Source organism: Mus caroli, chromosome 1 (genome assembly GCF_900094665.2).
Source record: "Mus caroli chromosome 1, CAROLI_EIJ_v1.1, whole genome shotgun sequence".
NCBI lineage: Eukaryota > Metazoa > Chordata > Mammalia > Rodentia > Muridae > Mus > Mus caroli.
The window spans coordinates 61,052,889-61,058,888 of NC_034570.1; positions in this window are offsets into that span (position 1 = coordinate 61,052,889).

Genomic DNA, 6,000 nt, shown 5'->3' on the forward strand with positions numbered 1-6,000 from the left:
CCCCACCTTATCCTTCTACTCTGTACCTCCTCCCCCAGTCCAACCCAAAATATAATCCATTTCCTTCTTCTAGGGAGATCCATGTGTTCCTGCCTAGTCCCTTTCTCTATAGTTAACCACCCTGGGTCTATAGATTGTACCATGGTTATCATTTACTTAATTGATAATAGTCACATATAAGAGGATGCATACCATATTTATCTTAATGGATCATTGTTATCCCACTCAGAATGAATTTTTTTCTAGTTTGATACATTTCCCTGAAAATTTTATTTTTTTAAACAATTGAGTAATGCTCCATTGTGTAAATGTACTACACTTTCTTTATCCATTCTTCTGCTAAGAGGAATGTAGGTTGTTTTAAATTCCTAGCTATTGTGAACAGAGCAGCCATGAATATGGGGATATGTATTGTTATTGTACAGTGAAATATCCTTTGGGTATATCACCCAGAGTGGTATAGCTGTATCTTCAGGTAGTTGGACTTTTTGCCTTAATGAGGAATGACTATATTGATTTCTATAGTGGCTGTAAAAGTTTGTACCCCCGCCAGGAATACATCAGTTTCCCCCTTACTCCAATCCTCTCTAGCATTAATATTGCTTATGTTATTGATTTTAGCATTCTGACTTGTACAAGATGAAATCTCAAAGTAGTTTTGATTCACATTTCCCTAATGGCTAAGGATGTTGAACATTTCTTTAAATATTTCTCAGCTATTTGAATTTCCTCTACTGTGAATTTTCTGTTTAGATCTGTACTCATTCTAAAAATTGGATTTTTTTGGATATCTAGTTTCTTGGATTCTTTATATATTTTGGATATTAGTCCTTTATCAGATGTGAATAAGCAATGTAAACATACTTATAATCCCTAGTGAAATAGAAGTAGTCGTTGAAAATCTTCCAGCCAAGCAAAGCCATGGGCCACATGTTTTTTAGCATATAATTCTACCAGATTTTTCAAAGGAGTGTTAATGCCAACATTACTCAAAATAGTCCCCAAAATGGACACACAAGGAACATTGCCCAACTTTTTTTTATGAGGCTACAATTATCCTTATACCCAAACTATGTAAAGACTCAAAAAAGAGAATTATAGATCATTTTCCTTATGAACATAGATGCAAAAATATAAAGTATTTGCAAACTATATCCAAGAATATATCAGAAAGATCTTCCACCATGACCAAGGAAGATTCATCTCAGAATGCAGTGATGATTCAATATATGAAAGTCAATAAATGCAACTACCTGATAAGCAAACTGAAAGAAAACTCGTATGAGCATATCATTAGATGCATAAAAAGCCTTTCTCAAAATTCAACAGCCCTTCATGATAACATCCCTAGAGAAATTAGGGATGGAGAGGAACATCTTAAACATAGTTAACCATAACAAAATTAGTTTACAAAAGCTAGTTGAATTCTTATATTTACTTATTAACCTAGACATACAAAAATCTATGCTTTCTGTGATCAAAAGGAGTTGGAGCCAGGATACCCTTGCTTAGTTTTTGAAACAACTTTATATAGGTTACAAGCATAGCTATGATAAAATAATATTTAGTTATAACCATTATCCTTCCATGTCTTGCTCTAAGTACCTAAGTATCTATAATGAGACCCTGCAGTGTTTGGTAGAGCATAGACCTTAATGCTAAATAAGTGCTCTACCACTTGATAGATACATATAATAAACTTTAAAACTATGATACACTTTAAGAATGTCTTGTATAACACAGAGGACAGTAACTGAATTCAAGGCTGACAAACATCTGATGAAGACAGTACCAGTGAGTACAGTGATGTTCAAAGCCAGACTAAGAACATAAAATACAGTTTTGTGATGGCTCTGAGAAGATGATACCATGACTAACTTGTATATTTTCTTTCACACTAGAGTTAATTGATGATGTTTTGTACAGGTCTACAACAGGAGAGTGTCCCAGGCTCACTAACTCTCGTCCCAGTGACTGTGGATGAGATCATTGCACTTTATTTTTCTTTTATTTCATATTTATTTTTGTTTGCCTGAAAATATTTAATATTCCAGAATATTTTGTGTTGAATGCTTACTATAATTGACCCACATATCCTAATGCTTTCTTATTAATAAACTACTTGTTACTAGTTTCACAGCCACAAGTCTAATATGAAGTTTATAGAGTTCCTTCTATTTTTTTCAAGGTAGATCTAAATAGCCATGAATTAACTTACCAATCCTCACAATATCCCTGTGAGTAATCCCTATAGAAACTAGACATTCCAAAGGCAAGTGACATGCTTAAGACACCTAAACAATCATATCATGATAACAAATTTTATATATACATATAGTACACACACACACACACACACACACACACACACACACACACATATATACATATATATAGTCACAGAAAATTAAATATTTGCCTGCAATGATATGTGGGTGGGAGTGGCTTCAGGTACTGTCTTGAACAGTAAGAATGTTAATTAATTAATTTGAAGTCATTTGTAAAATACAGTAAAATGAGAAAAATAATAACAACCAAATTGTGGATAAATTCTGTTTTAGGGGGTGAATCATACATGCCTTCTCCATGGTGCTGAAAATGACATTCCATTATTATTTTGTTTTGTCTTTCTGTTTCCAGATGTCTCATTTTAAAATAAAACTTAAATGCAATTAAATATTGCATTTACAATATTTAGTTGGAAGGGAGAAATGCAAGGAAATAGAGACTCTTGTGTTCAGATTTAGCAAGGATTTTCTTCTTGTACAGAGTCTTTCATATAAGCAAGTTAACACAGTTTTAGATTTCTCGGTTTGCTGTACATCACAAGTGCAGTCAACACAGTGACAACAGTCATATTGCCGAACAGTAAACTGAAGTGCTATTTCCATATTAAGAATATAATAGCTTTTGAAAAGGATGGACTCTCTGTGTGGGGAGGGAGTATAGCTGTCTTGTGAGGAGAAGAGGAATAAAGAATAGTCCATTTATAGATTTGGAATTTTAAAGCTTTGGAAAGGGAAGAGGAATATTTTAAAAGTACTTTTGTGAAATTTTCCTGTTAGGCAGAATTCCTGATGGAAACTTTTAAAAGCAGCTCCAGCAATCATTTATCTCAACAGCTGCAGGTACTCGAACCTCAGCTTCTACAGTGTCCACGGCCTCTCGAACAATGAAAGTGGAAATTATCAGAGAAACAAAACCATGTCTGAATGCAGTTAAGTGCTCTGTAATTACACACCAGCGTTACCATTTGGCTGCTGGTGCGGCCCCCTGCAGGCACACGTGCCTTACATGTTCTTGCACACCCAATCAAATCCACAAAGACCTTTCATTACGGATTGTTTGAGACACCCTTAACTTGAAAAAGACCAGCTCTACTTTATTTCTCTCTTCTATTACCATTTCTTTCCCCTTTGTTCTAATATATAAAATTTCTATTTTCCTTAATAAATGTCACTTTGCTGTTCTGTCAGACATTGTGGCAATTGGTGAGTGTGAAGTTAATGTAGCAGGAGGGAGAATGTCTGTGCCCTTCTAAGTGGCTCCTTGGGTTCCATGAAAAAATTGGTAATAATTGTCTCTCAGTCTTCTCTCCTGCATAATGGAGGGTGCAAAGGCTGCAGAAAGAACTTAAGTACCTGCAGCTGTTGAGATCAAGACAGCCGATAGGAAAATCAAAACCCTCAGTGAGTCAAAATTAGTACCATTTGTGCTTTCTTTCTATTGCTTAAAGACCATATTTAGGTCTTCACAGCTTTTGTTTTTTGTAAAGAATTTATATCTACATGGAAAATGATCAATCCCTCTCCAAAATAAAACAAACAAATCAGGCTTTTCCAGCAATAGTAAAAGCCCATTTTTCTAGAAACTGCCAGCTTACCAAATTATTTCCTTTTATGGTTTTGCTTAGAACAGACCCATAAACCACCAGGAGGAGCTTTTGTTCATCAAATAAATGTATGCATCCTTCTGGAAGAACAGTCAAAGATGCTTATGTCTTCCAAAGTCACTTCCCCATAGGATATCAGCAAGTTGCAGGAATGGGGAGAGAGAATCCAAGTATAGATAAAGCTATGAAGGGGAGGACTAACTTGAAAATTTTATTTGGTTTCATTATTAAAGAATATATCCTAGGTCTAGTGCCCAGTAAATATTTTCCATTTTGACATTAAAGACATACAGAAATCTATTTTCATTTTCTTAAAGACTCGTGTGTGTGTGTGTGTGTGTGTGTGTGTGTACCATATGAATACAGCTGTCCACAAAGGCCACAAGAAGGTTTTGGAGCCACTGGAGTTGGAATTACAGTTGGTTGTGAATCAGTTCATGTAGGTGCTGGGAGCTGACAGTAAGTCCTAAGGAAGAGAAACACGTGTTTTTAATCACTAACCTCTAGCCTGCCTGCTCCCAGAAATCCCACTTGCAAAATTTCACCCACTTTCTATATAATATATTGAAAGCTGAAAGATGGCAAGATTGTCATCCTAGTTAAACATTTTCCATATCTCTTTGCAAATTATTTAATAGAATATTGAAAAATAAACATATGTGAAATAATTTGAACTGTAATATTTACTAAACTTCTCTTCCAGAGGATTTGCATATGGGTCCTTTCAAAAACTACTCTCTAACTATAGATATAAAGTGCCATATTGTCGTATTATTCTCTTGTTTGGTACACTTTCTTTTCTATTCCCAAATTAAAATACTGAAGAAGCTTTCAGGGCAAATATATTTCTCTGGGTAAAATGTGAGCATGTAGGAGTTAACAGAGAAGCAAAAGAAAAGCCATGTGGTTTAAGTGTTTCATATAAAGTGAGCTCAAATTTTATTTACTGGATCAGAATGAAATAAACAGCACTAACTTGAGTCCCAGCATCAGGGAAGCCTTCCAGATCAAGAAATCATCTTGTGCTCGGTCTTTTATTACCTGCCCTGGGCCCTCTGCAAAGAACTGTTAGTTTTAGAAGTCCCTCACTAATCCTAATGCCTAGATCTGTTGAAATCTGGATTTGCTAGGGCCCTGGGGACTTAATGAAAACAGACTGCCTTCTCTGGAATGGTCCCTGACTTAACATATTGTGTTTTGCCATATTAAGCACTGGGAAGCTGATGTCAATGGGATATTCTCAGGTATATGTGAGAACTTAAATCCTTTGATTACTAGTCTTGGCACTAGTGTTAATGTTACAGGTTTAATTTTAAATCAGTGTTAATTTCCTTTGATCCAGTAAGGTGAATCTCACAGTGATTCTAGATTATTTTAAAAACCTTTTCCTTCAACCTATAGCCAAGAAAACAATCATGAAACACTGGTAGTTGTTGAAGACTATGAGATGTATGGGCATATTATTTTATTGACTGCAGCATTTTCAGAATTTACAGCTGTTACTCAAAATGATTGACCCACAAAATTTTCATGATAAGAAAACTTGTGTTGAGATGTGTTTGATTATCAAAATTAAATTTCTCTTCTGTCTTTTAGCTGCTAGATCTTGTCATTTCTTTTGGGTTAGCAACATGAGTCATGGACTCTTTTGTGCCTGGGGTCTCAACCTTATTTTTCATGCATTCAAGAAATAAGAACCATTCATGTGCTCTTGCCAAGGGCCAGTCTCAGTTTGGAGAGGGGTTCTGAGGAAGCAGTGTCTGGGAGTGGCCAAAAAAATGACTCGAAGTCAAATTGTGGGTTACAAGCAGATAGTCTGTGTTCTTTTTGAGACAGCTTTCCAGATTGCTCCATGTTCTACTCTAGACAGCTTTCTCTTGATACTCTAAAAAATCCTCTCTAAATAGCTCATCTTTTGCAGTCAAAAAGTCCAGTCTTTTATTTACATATCAGTTCAGTCATTATGCCAGGTTACCTTTTGATTATTCCATGAATCAGCATCCTATGACCCCAGGCTCTTTATTCTTAGAAAGATACAACAGGAACATTCCTCTCTCTCTCTCTCTCTCTCTCTCTCTCTCTCTCCCTCTCTCTCTCTCTCTCTCTCT